This window comes from Rhinolophus ferrumequinum, chromosome 3, assembly GCF_004115265.2.
Source record: "Rhinolophus ferrumequinum isolate MPI-CBG mRhiFer1 chromosome 3, mRhiFer1_v1.p, whole genome shotgun sequence".
NCBI classification, from domain to species: Eukaryota; Metazoa; Chordata; class Mammalia; order Chiroptera; family Rhinolophidae; genus Rhinolophus; species Rhinolophus ferrumequinum.
Genome location: NC_046286.1, coordinates 78,406,505 through 78,420,174, shown reverse-complemented (window position 1 = coordinate 78,420,174; position 13,670 = coordinate 78,406,505). Strand labels below are relative to the sequence as shown.

Sequence of the window (13,670 nt, the reverse complement as noted above, 5' to 3'; positions counted from 1 at the left end):
AACGATGCCTCCTTTTCATCTGAAAGCAGTGAGCAGCCAAAAGATGAAATGACACAGGAGCGGACTCTCCTCCATTCACTCATTTTATTCCTTTATTTGCTTATTATACAAATATACATAGAGGGCCCGTGAGATGCCATCTACTGTTTTACTCTGGAGATTTCAAATCAAACAAGGTCTGCACTCACAGACAGTAAGTCAATGCTGCAAAACAGCTCCAAGTTTTGTGCTGTGTTCTGAATTGGGTTTAGTGGGAACAAAAAGATCTCTAAATCAGGATGGAGCGTCTCACTTGAGCTTCAAGATGAGTAGGAGTTAGCTCAGTGAAGAAAGGCATGGAAGAAGGAGGTATTCCAGGCAGGATATGGTGCTGTGAACTTGACACTCTAGGAACAGCTGGATTGCAGAATACTTACAGGAGAGTGATGGGAAATGAGGGGAGCAGAGAGGCAGAGGCCTAGTCATAAAGAGTCTTACAAGCCAAGCTGAAGAGGCTAAACTTGATCCTGAAAAGCTGTGCGTACTTCTCATGTATTTGAGAGAGGGTAAGTAGGAAGAGTTTTGTGACTGGGTGACCGTTTGCATGAGACTATGGAAATTAGCGAATTGGACTGGTGGAGGCACAGGGGAGACTCCCAGATAACGAACGCCCAGGTTTGTAGCTTGGGCAAATGAGTCGATGGCGTACCTATAATTTCAATCATGGAATACATGTTTTGTTTTTCACATGTCATGTGCAATGTCACCAGTCCTTTGTTCTTAGTTAGCTATCTTAAAGCAGGAACGTATTTTTTTCCCTGTGGTACTATACAGAAGAAGCTTGGAAATGAATCTGTAAGGCCCCATCTTATAAACCCACAACATGGGTAATTGGAAATTTACCAGGTGGTCTGAATGTTAAGAGGAAGTGTAGCATAGCACATTTTAAGGGTTCAAATCTACTTTGTAGTTGTGTGGCCTGGGCAGGCTCTTTCACGTCTCTGTGCCTCAGTTCTGTCATCTGTAAACTAGGAACGATAATAGAATTTACAGAAGGGTTTGTTTCCAAGGCAGGTTGTAGAAACTTTTCATAACATGTAAGGTCAACCATGAATCCTTTTTTTGTTCTTAAGAGTCAAATAAAAAGGAAGATTTTTATCCCTGAGTTGTTGACTTTGAGAAATGTCTACAGAGAGGTCCAGGAGGCAGCCAGGAGCTCTGAGAGATAGCACAATACGCTTCAGATCAGGAGACAGAGATTTGAAGGTCATTTGAAAATGTCATCTATTGATGTGAAGTCTTCTGTTTGAGTGAGTTATCCAGGGACAGGCCAGAGAGTTCAGACCTGGGAAGCAGAGGACACAGAGGAGGAGGAACCAGGAGGAAACTAAAAACAGGGACAAAAGGGTATAAAAACTGAGAGAGGATAACTTCAAGGAGAGAGTAACCAAGTATTAGTATGGCAGAGAAATCAAGCAACTATGAGGTCGGACAGTTAATTTCGCGAACTCATCCTAGAAAGTGCTACATACCTCATTGCTGAATATCACTACGGTCACCTTCAAAGTACTCCCCTCAGAAAGCTATGCACCGATGCCAGTACCTAGTCCACCCTTCAAAGCAATTTTGGAACTCTTTCTCTAGAATGGCCATCAGAGCTGTCGTTGTATTACCCTTGATGTCCTGAATGTCATCAAAATGTCTTCCTTTCAGTATTTCCTTTATCTTCAGGTAAAGAAAGAAGTCATTGGGGGCCAGATCAGGTGAGTAGGGAGAGTGTTCCAATACAGTGATTTGTTTATTGACTAAAAAGTCCCTCACAGACAGTGCCCTGTGAGCTGATGCATTGTCGTGACGCAAGAGCCATGAATTGCTGGTGAGAAGTTCAGGTTGTCTAACTTTTTCACGTAGTCTTTTCAACACCTCTAAACAGTAAAATTGGTTAACTGTCCAGTTGGTACAAATTCATAATGAATGATCCCTCTCATATCAAAAAAGTTTATCATCATCATTGCAACAAGTTCGCAAACTTAATTGTCAGATCTCGTATGTCCTTGGAAACTGTTGGTACAGAAGGAACCTGGAGGCTTTGGCAGAGCTACTTCAGTCAGCTACTAGTAGGGATGGAGCCCTGAAATGGGTTGAGGAAATGGGGATTTTACATGGTGAGTGCTTTCACGAAGCTGAAAACAATAATAGGGACTTCCGCTTTTCTGTCCACTCCGCCTGAGACGATGGGGAGTATCGCATTAGGTTCCACAGCGTCCCAGAGCTAGTGTATGATTACTAACGACCTGGCAAATCCATCATTCCTTGGAACCTGTTCGATGTACCCTGACTCCCAATCCACAATCCGTACTAAGTACATAACTAGATTAGTGGTTTTGCTTTCTGTGTTGTGCATTCATGAACACCAATTTCTAAAATAGATAATTCCATGTTCAAACCAACATTTCAAAGTCAGGGTGAAGTTCATCACTTCAAAATGAACTCACAATGCTCCGTCACTGCCGTGACAGGAGAGAAGAAGCCTGTTGGCTGACCTGAGCTCTAGCTCATCAGGAGCTACTCATTTACACGTTGGTCCTGAGCATCTCCCTGCTGTTGAAAGAGAAGCACAAGCCTGTTTAACTCCAGATGACTGTTTTTACTTCAGGAGCCAGGCGGTTTTCAGGCATATGAAATGCGTTCCATTTTTATTTTATTGTATTTGTCTAGTTGTAGTAGTCTCATTCCTAAAATTAGCATTTTAGTACAGTTTAGTTTTCGATATAGATTAATCAAACCTAGACGTCTTATACATAGAAATGAAAAAAAACCATTTTGGATGTAGTGAGTTTCAGGCATAGCCAGTTTTCACTCTGGAATGCTGTGGAATGTTCACTTTTAATATTTATAAATCTGGAAGTGCTAACAATGAGTCAGTTACAATATATTATATTTAAACTACCAAACAAAAGAGGCGCTGGATGCCGCTGCTGTGGTACATACCTTAGTTTCTGGTAGTCATTAATTCCCCAGGATTTGCTCTTGGACAAAATCATTATTGACTATTGTTTGTGCAAAAGAAAAGAGAGGAGGTTATAATTTTTAAAAGTGAAAGACAGTACAAAATGTAATTGACCATAATTCCTCTGCTAATCTAATAGGAATAGATAATCCCTATTATCTAGAGCTAGATTATCCCTTCCCACAGTGTGTGTGTGTGTGTTACGTGTGTGTGTATACACATTCACACCTGCACTCACACCTCAATTTACATAGGTTGGGACTATTGACTCTGTTACATATGCTGCTTTTTTGTCCTCCTAACAGTGCAGTGTAGATAACGTCCCTTGTCATTGCCTCCTCGTTTTTCAATAGCCGTGGAATAGATGTGTGATGGTTTATTTAACCTCTATGAATGGGTATTTAGATTGTTCCTCAGTTTTCACACTTATACACACACCTGCAAAGATTATACTTGTATACATTTTTGTGCATTAATTTCATTGTTTCTCTAGAGCAGATATTTTTAAAAATCAGAGTTGGTATGCTACCAACGCCAAACTGTCCACCTTCAAGTTTCTACAAAGTTAGACTCCTGCTAGCAGTTTAAGAGCTTCCCTGTGTCCCCACACTAAAGATTATAAGACATTTAAAAAATGTTTGCCAATCCCCCCTTTCTTTATAAATTGTGACAAAAGGGCAATTTTTAATTGTTGTTTTTTCCATTGCTAGTAAGGTTGAAACACACACACACACACACACACACACACACAATTTGCGTTTCTTTGAATTGCCAGTTTGTGCCCTTTGTCCATTTTTCTATTCAGGTGTTTATTATATTTTATCTCTTACAGGTTTGTTAAAGTTGTTAATCCTTCACAAATGCTGCTTATATCCCCCAGTTTTTCATTATCATCGAGGGTTAAAAATGGTACCAAAAAGGGGCAGAAGGGCAAGGCAAATTTTACAAATTGAAGACATGCAGGCCATATTCAGAGTTTTCTTTTTTGGCCCAAGCAGCATTTTTTAGAATTTGAATTAATTGTTAATGCTTAAACTGGGAAGATGCCAGCCATTTTAGAAACATCAGAAGCTCTGACAACACTGAGCATGCTTTCTTTCATGGCTGCAGTGGCTGAATGTCCCTTAGACGGGGAGGAGCTCTCCAAGTCACCAGCGTTTCTTCATATTGAGGTCCTTGGTATCTAGTCTCCTTACTCATCTGTTACCCACCTGGCCTCTGAGAGGGGTGGAAGTGGTGGTTATGACTTTATTATACTCTAGGGCATATTTGAGAGTATGGAAATTAAGAATATTTAATTTTAAATTGTGTACAGAGTGTCTTCTACTCTCTTCCTACCCTTTTTTATGAGGAAATAGAATCCTAGTTTCCATAGGTCACTTATACTCAGGAATCATAAAATGCCATCCATATGCATAGCTAAGTATAATTTCATTTACCTCAAGAACTTGTTTAATGTTAGACATTCCAGATAGTATTTTTTTTGACATGGAAATTCATGGGTGAAAGTAGGCAGAAATTTTGCTATTGCAATTAATTAATTAGTGTGTGTGTGTGTGTGTGTGTGTGTGTGTGTATGTGTGTGTTTATGATACTCTGGTCTCATAAGGATTACATTCCAAGGACATATTGGCCCTATGTTTATTTAACTCTCATGCATGAAAATAGTTCAGTGAGCATTGGTGGGAATTTGGACCTCTTCTGTCCAGTGAGGTAGCCAGTACCCACAGGTGGCTATTGGGCATTTGAAATGTGGCTATTCCAAGTGGAGATGTACTTTAAGTATAAAATAACATACTGGATTTTGAAGATGTAAGAAAAAAATGTAATAAGTCAGAGTGTTGGGTCTGCAGAGGAATTCTTTTGATTCCTACTAACATTTCTATGAGGAAAATATTAAATGAAAACTTAGCAAGTTTTGTTCTTACACACTTCAAAGACTGTTTTCTGAAAGATGATAAGGGTTTTGTTACTATTTTTCAAGTGGAACTTTTATTTGATGCAGTAGAGCGGTATTTTCTCATCTCTACTTATGAATCTAAGATTGACAAAAGCTTAGCTAGAATAAAGTATAATGAGTGTAACCTTAACCATAGTGTCCTTGTTATTTAAACAAAGCTTTAAGATTTTGTAAAATGCTTTCATAGCAAGTTCCCACAAGATTTGAACCTAGCAGAGTGAACCAGAAGACCTTACTCTAGCTTTAGGGTGAAATACTAACTACTGTTAAAAATCTTTGTCAAAGCCTCAGAGATTTGGGGAAACCAGTTTTTTAAAGAAGTACGCGTCCTTCTGGGATCTCATAGGTATAGTTATTCAACAAAAGCAAATGGAAAAATGAACCCCAAATCCCCCATTACATCGGCAGAGGAAAGTAAAGTGAAGACAGGCGGTGGTGCTTTCTTCCTGAGACATAATGCAGTTCTGTTTCTTCCCCTCCCCTAGCCCCTGTTCTTGAGACTTGCCTTGCAGATTAGTCCCTATTACTTTCACTCGTGGATTCATTAATGTATATTGTGAATCTACATGATCGGGGGGCGATTATAGGTGTTAAAAGAAAGACAACGGCATAGGAACATGTATGCAAATGGCATATAGGGAAAAAATAGTATTTTTTCAAGAGCTGTCTAGATAAAGGGCTATGAAAGTGGACAGGAGAAACTTCCTGATTGGCAGATCAGGGAAGACCTCCCTTTTTAGGTGGCAGGAAAGCTCTTCTGTGCAGGGCTCTAGGGAGATTTGAATATATGGGCAGAAAGGAAAGAGCAAATAGAAAAACAATGGGATGGATATCAGGAAGAACAATTCCTACAGTATAGCTATGTGGTGAGTGCCCAGCAGAACTGGAAAGATTTGTCAAAGGCAAATTGCCGAAGGTATTCCATTCTCTGTTTGTACTTTAGCTTAGACTTTGCTCCGTAGGTCATCTGCACAGGGTATCTGAGTGTGGGAAGAGCACTTTCAGCATGGTCCTTCATAGGATTCATTCATCAGTCGTATGTAGGATTGATTGAAAGGGTGCTAGCTTAGATGAAGTGCTCTGTAAGGAAACCATGATACTGATTCAGGCGATTGTTAATGGAGAAACTGAACTGGATATCTCTACCTTTAAGAGTAGAATTGAATTGAATTTGGTAGCAAAACTAGGCTTGAAATATCATGTATGAAAATCTATAAAAATAATTAGTTAATGTTTACTGAATGCCTCCTCTGTGCCACCTTTGAGAACTTTGCCATTTGTTACCTGACTTAGTCCTTACAGTCGTCTGTCATGTAGATGAGGACACTGAGACCCTGAGAGCTGAAGTCCCTCACCCAAGTCACACAGTCGGTGAGTGGCAGAGCCAGAACCGGCCCTCTGTCAGTTTGAATCCACGTCACATATTGCTTTGCAGAAGAATTCATGATGGAATCTTTCAAGTAAACTCCCACCAATGTACTTGAAATACAACTCATTTTAGAAATATTTATTTTGTACAAAATGTATTTCAGATTGCAGCTATGATATAAAGCTAAGTGAACAAGTCAAACCATAGTTTATACACGTCATGTTTTAATGTGAGGTAAAATTTGATGGTGGTTTTATTTGACAGGATATTCTGAAATTACGGCATGGTAGTCATTTAATTATTTAAGTAGAGTGATTTAAATGTGTCAAGAATAAAGATTCTAATAGAAATATGACTATTAGCTTTCAAGGAAACCCATTTAATTGGCCTGAAGAGATCACTGACAGCTTACCCTTTCCTCAAAGGTGAGGGAGTTTTAACTGGCTTAAAAACAAAAAGAAAGCTTTGACCATCACAGGGTGGAAGGAAAGGGAATTATTCTTCCTAAGACCCCTTCAGGAAAGGAGGCAACTACAGCTGTGCAGACATGCCTTTAAAAAAATGGAAATTTAGGGAAAACATCTCAAAATTGACTCTCCTGAAAGCAAAAAACTTAATTGACTTGTGATTGTAGCAAACTTTGAACTGAATTTTTGTCCTTGGAATGAAATTGTGTTAGTGTGTATGTTATCAAACACAGTAGGTTGGCGTTCAGAGGAGATGGAGATCAGGGATTCCAGCCTATCCCGAAAGACCTAAATCTGAGCCGCAGGTCTCAAAGGGCCCACGTGAGAGCCTCGTGCAAAGAGAGGCACCAAAATAGCATGAATATGTTCAGGCAAACCAGGAGAAGTGAAACCATTTTGCCGAATTATTTGTAGAATAGATACTGAGTCTCATTTGACTGAAAAAGAAAAAACATGAGATTCAATTTTCCCCTCTATATTCAGCAGACACACAAATAAAGTAAATGTGAAAGAAGGGAATAACAATAGGTTAGCGGTAGCAGATTTAATATAAAGTGCTCAAACTTAATGGTCTCAAGACCACTTTACATTCTTAAAAATTATTGACAGGCCCAGAGAGCTTTTGTTTATGTCAATTGCATCTAATGAAATTGGCCATATTATAAGTCAAACACTGAAATTTATCATATTATAAATCAAAATTGTATCTATTGACATTAATCATATTATAAATCAACAGTTTTTAAAATATTTATCCAGTTAAAAATGATTACTTAGTGAAAGAAGCCAGTCTGAAAAGGCTATAATATTGTATGATTCCAACTATATAACATCCTGGGAAAGGCAAAGTGACTGACAGTAAAAAGATCAATGGTTGCCACTAGTATCGTCAGAAGAGTATTTAAATATTGGGAAACTATCAAGCTCCTAGAGGCCAAAATACAATTTTCCAAAATGCTAATTTTTACCTCAAAGCTTGAATTTTATCATTGGCAACAAGTACTGTCAATTGTTTTCCCTGAAGCGACAGGCTCACTTCATTTTCAAGAAAATGCCTGCCAGACACCAAATTCAATAGCATAGTTTGTCACTAATTCTCTCAAGTAAAAAAGGTGTTCTATGAAAATAACTGGCTTCAACTCACTATTTAAACGTCCATATAGACGTCCATGGTACTTCTGTAGGCAGCACTCCTGTTTTATGCAAACTTTCCCATTTCATCACACAGAATATTAAGAAATGTATACAAGGACTAAGATGTAAGAAAACTGGTAATTTTTTGGCTCATCAAGATCATCCTTAGTAAGTGAAACTGGCTTTCTTTCTTTTTTATTTCTTCTGCGAGAGCATGGTAATCGGTGCCACCGCCTTGACCTGTGCTTAGTTGCCAAAGGTTTGTTCCCCATTGTTGTGGCACCCGTAGTGAAAATGTCAACACCCTGAAAAGGGTAAACAATGTCTTAGCATGATTATGAAATCCCTTCGACTTGACCCCTGGAAAGAGACTCAGTGACTTCAAGGTCTACAGACCACCACACTGAGAACTGGTGGGTCTTAATTATAGTGATAACATAAACATGGTGAGAATTGACTATTTCCTGGGTTAACCAGAGAGAAATTTATCATACTTGCATTTTTGGTTCTAGGGTTATTATGTTCTCACCAAGGAAATTCTGTTTAACAATTAAAATCAAATATGCAAATTAAGAACCAAGGAAGAATAAAATGAAAGCTAGCATTAGAAATAACTGAAATTCATATTTAAAACTGAACTTTGCACTTGAGTGGATGGACCTCATTTTTATTTAAGAAATAGTTGCGGTGTGTCTTACATAAATATTTCATTCGTATTTTTGTGATCTCTGCTTATTACTGCCCTTTGGTGATGGAATCTTCATTAATCTGAAGAAATGTTCTGTTTTCTTGCATTGTTTTAATTATTCTGTATAAAAACCACAGTCTTGCATTTTTACTGAGACCCTCCCCTCTGGGAGTCTGTACCACTAAAAGGCAGTGTTCCCAGTGGTTTGTGTCAAATGCTTTACAAAAGGCGCACATTTTGCAATTTACTGAATCAATATCTGGAGTAGAGCATGCTCTAGATTGAGGACCACTCACTCTGTGAGCCTTCTGTCTCTGGAAACTCTGCGGTTATGCTTTTCAGATGAGGTATAGGACTTCTGTGCTTGAACTTGACTGGTTTCCCACTGCTCACCATGACACACCGAGAAAGATAAATTTAAGAACACGCTGAACCCTCTGTGAGGACTTAAGTCAACACAGGTAACCGACATGCATCCTTGAAGAGTTTGGACATAGAATTAGACCTCTGCTTAGATGAAACAGCCATCTGATCACAAATGTGTGAAACCTGTTCTCACGTTGGCCAAAAGAGGGGGACATAGGCTATGGAATGTGACTATCGTAGTTAGAAATGTTCACTGACATTGTATAGTCTAAGGTGGGAAAACTGAAGCATAGAAACAGTGGTTTGGGGTTTTGTTTGCGTGACCAAAATTCTAACACATGAAGTATAATCCGTATATTTAACAGCTAACACTCTTATCCAAATGCCAAGTGTGAATGGTTATGTTGTCAAAAGTGAATGCAGGTTGAAGTAATGCCAGTAATCAATGCCTGTCAATTTGTATAAAGATGTCAAGACTTCTGTGAACATGAGGTAGAATTCAAGCTTTAAAAAGGAGTTCTTGACACTGTACAGCTCTTAACGTGACAAACAAGTACCTCATTTTCACTTTGATTGGGATATGGGATGAAATCATTTAGACCCAAAATGTAGTCTGTTAAAAATGGTCAAATATTAAGTTTTTTTTTTTTCTCACAGACACATGCCAAAAGGACAGAAATTAGAATGTCTGATGCTTGTGTGCCTATGACATTGGTGATTCCATCCTTATCTTCCCAGTTAGACATTTGCTACTTGGGATTTCTGTATGTTTAAGTACAAGAAGCAGTCAAGAAAAGCTAGGTGGATGTGTAAATAAAACAACTTCATATAATAAATTACTCCCTATTCATGTGGAACAATAAGGAACTGGGGTGTTAGAAACATTGAATATCTAATTAACTCGGAGTTATACTTGATTTACTGCCCTTTTAAAGAATGAGGGGGGAAATGTGTTTAACATGAAAATTACAATAAGTGTAATTTTCTTTGATTCTGAAAGCTATTTGGAATTCTTAAAGCACACATTCAGATTATCATTTGTAATACTTGTTACCAGAAAAAAAATTATATTTTACTTTCTAGTGGTTTGATTGCGAATAAATGAAAGTAAATGATATTTGACTTTACATGGATCCCTATGTCTTTTCCTCTCCGTATATCTCAATAAATATTGAAGCTCTTTGAAATCAAGATCTCTTTCATTCAGTTCCTACTTACTCCTAGATTTCTGGTTCTTGTCTACTAATAACTTTGAAACAAGTTTAATTTTAGCTTTTCTTTACAAACTGAAATTGAAATTTATGGTGAAAACAGATTCAGTTAAATAGAGTAACACGGAGCCCAGAGTAAATGGAGAAGAGAATCCCAAACCTCGTTCTGTCTGTAGGTTTCTAGGTACTGGTAACATCAGGGGTTCGTTTTCTAGAGCACAAGTTAGGCAAAGTAGCAGCCGTGTTCGACAAACGATGCACGTTCACTGAGCAAAGAAAACAGCTACTAGCTCTCAAAGAAAAAGAACAGATAGTGTGACTGAAGGTCACAGATAACTTCCCGATCCAGTTTGATTGGTAGTTTTATCCATGCCCCCTCACCGTCCTCCACATTTCTTTTCATAATTACTAACCTAAAAAAAAGACAAAGTTGTGTTTTCTCCATTGATTATTTCCCTGCCTAGAATCAAGCATAAGTACTGATGAGTAATGAAATATCCTAAAGCAGACAGTAGGGTGGGAAGGAATCAATTTGATCAATATGTGCTGAATAATTAAGAGAGTATAATAATACCTGTGATACATCTAAATGGTAGGGAGTTTTTTTCATTAAGACAAGACTTAATTTTATCTAACCAAAAGAGTGTATATTCTATTTGACTTTGGAACTAGTGTCTCTCAGACATTAATTACCACGCTCTACTCTTCTGTAATCGCCTACCATTATTTACCAAAACTTCCAACCAAGCTGAAATATAAAATGAAACAGTTTTCTTCTTAAAACCCTTTTCTCTTTCAGAGACAATATGCCATCCTTATTTTTTTTTGTCTGCCTCCCTGTTCACTCCTGTTATAGTCCTCTTTCCTGCCTACTTACCCTAGGTTGTGGGCTTCTAAGACTCGTGTCTTTCATTTTTCCTTATAGTCATACGAGACTAATTCTGTCTTTTGGGTTCACTTGTCCCTTTGTGCTGACAAATCCATGTCCCTCATCCTTAGACCTCACCTGGGCTCTAAGCCTGTCATTCTCCCTCTGTATTTGAGGTCCCAGACTCCAAACCTGATGGTCTTCTCTGGTACTTCCTTCCTAGTCACCACACTGATTCTGCTTCAGTCGGGTCTCTCAAAGTCCTCTCTTATACCTGACCTTTGTCATCTTCCTGGTGTTCCCACTTCCACTCCACCCGTCTTTAGGCTGTTCATCACACTGAAGCCGCAGGGATGTTGTCAAATCATAAATCCGGCCACGGCAACCCTTCCTCAAAACCAAAGGAGAACCAAACAACCTCTGCTGGACTTGTCATGCCCTCCTTGAACTGGCCACCCCTCAGCTCTCTGACCTCTCATCCCTGCCTCACTGTCTGCTTTGGATCATTGCAGTAGATTGACAGGTGGTCTTCTTATCTAATGCGCTTTCTGAATTCATTCTTTATTAGATCAAGTTTATACTTTTTAGTCTGGTGTCAATGAGTAGACCTAATATTTTCTACCTTACCTTTAGTTACTCACCATACCATTACTTAGCTTCAGTAAGGTCCATTTCTGCACTATCCTGTTTCTCCCATTCGTTCCTGCCTCGTCATACCCATCTTAATATCACATCACCCACTGTCTCACTTCCAAGTCTGTCTCCTCATTCTGCTCTCCCCACCTGAAGCTCCCATTCCCTTCATTTCCATGAAGTCAGAATTGACTTTGTGTTTCTTTCTTCCTTGAACCTAGCTTTAAAAAGTATATTGGTTTCTCTTTCTTAGATTTTTACTATATGAAATACCTCTTTTTCATAATTAACTCTTTTTTAGTTATTTGCCAGTTGTTTCTAATATGTTTGGCAATTCTCCAGATATTTTAATGACCTTGGGTGGAACAGATTCTCATGGGTGTCTTCAGATAAACATATTATTTACTGGAGAACTAGGCAGATAGTAACTGTTGATTACTTAATTTGGAATTTGATGAATATCACTTACAATTTTTTTTCAAGCCTTTGTCTTTGGAATAGTTAACCCTTGTCTCTTTTTTTTCCCCCATAGAATTTCATTTTTTAAACAACATTCAACTTTGTGAACCTGAAGAATTTTGACCATTCCAAGTCTTAATGCCACACCACTACTCCAGCGAATTTATACTACGACTGGTAACAATGACCAGAAGCCTGAAGAATTAAAATGCCAACACCAAACGTTCCCTTAACAGCTCTGGTCTGTATTGTTCCCTCGCATTTTAATATACTATTTTATAACCACTTCTAAATATTCTTGATTATTTCTTTCTTTTTTTTTTTTTTTTTTAAGTTAGGGAGTTTTGGTTTTGTTTCCTGGTTACTTTGTGTACAACTACCTGCTTTTTACAACTCATTTTGATCAAACGATAGTGAACAAAGCCAGCCCTGGCTGGTAAGGTGCTGTTGTGCGGAAAGGAAACTCTGTGACTAATTTAGATAGTGGCTTTCCTTCTTCCAGATTCTTCCCAGTGAATTCCCATGGAAGTACAGTAAATATTGACAGACTTTTCACACTGCAGTCAACATCCTGTGTGAGAAAATATTAATACAAATTAAAAAGCCTTTCTTACATCTTGACAATGTTCTAATGTTTGAGAAATTCATTGGGGATATTTTTTTCTATGGAAGCCTTTTGACTTTCCAGTCCTGTGACTTTGTACTTTTAGTAGAAAGTCAGAGACTCTGCCGACTGGAGAATTATGACGAAGTCCGCTGACCGTGCACTGTGTTTGGAGACCACAGTGCCAACGCTTCTCAGACACATGCGCTCCGGCAGCATTCCGGAAACAGGAGGGGAGACAGAGAAAACGAGTTCTTCCCTTCTACTAAAAAATATTCAGGCAGCTTAAAACCTTAGTGCTTTCTTTCTTAACATGTCCAGATTTCAGTACTTTTCCATTATTTGAAGACTTGTGTAGAACACTTGCTTTGTATTAAACCTCCTCGTCTACCTGTAAAACTGACCTTTTGTTACTGAGCAGGTCTAACTCTTTCAGTTTGATGATTCACCCGGGTTTGAGGAGGCTGGGGAGAGGAGTAGGGGCTGTGGTGGGTTTTTTGGTGGATACAAGAAAGCTATGCCATTTGAAGCTGACGCCAGAGACCTGATAGGGACCTATTAACTGCATTGAACATCTTTTCCTTTGCTTTTGACCCTATGTATAGTTACGAAGCCAGATTAGATTTATAGCAGCTTCAAGTTGTATTAAATGATATTTTGCTTTCTGTAATACTGTTATAAAATAAAGTTTGTTTATTCTCTAAACTTGTCATTTCTCATTTTATAAAGGTTTAAAATATAACCTCCTATGATATTTTCAGTCACAGGTCCTGTTATTTTGTGGAATGGAGCATTTTTAAAATCTGTTACTCAGATCTTTTAAAATTTGATGCTGCTGCCAACATCACCAATTTCCAGTGGCCAAGAGATTGTTGCAAGTTCTTAAATCTAATGTTTAGAATTAGAATGCCAGATTCCTTCT

General features: G+C 38.3%; 1 protein-coding gene across 13 annotated transcripts in view; it reads left to right on the top strand.

Moving 5' to 3' along the window:
- EPB41L2 (erythrocyte membrane protein band 4.1 like 2) overlaps positions 1-13,405 on the top strand; it is a 206,024-nt gene extending 192,619 nt beyond the window's left edge. For 4 of the 13 annotated variants that reach the window (XM_033098315.1, XM_033098385.1, XM_033098297.1 and 1 more), the window contains one exon: positions 12,218-13,404. The gene's annotated coding sequence lies outside the window, so the exon portion shown is untranslated. Of the gene's footprint in view, positions 1-12,217 lie in introns of all 13 variants that reach the window. The other 9 variants (XM_033098400.1, XM_033098341.1, XM_033098331.1 and 6 more) reach the window with 5 other exon arrangements.
- The last annotated feature ends 265 nt before the right edge of the window (positions 13,406-13,670 follow it).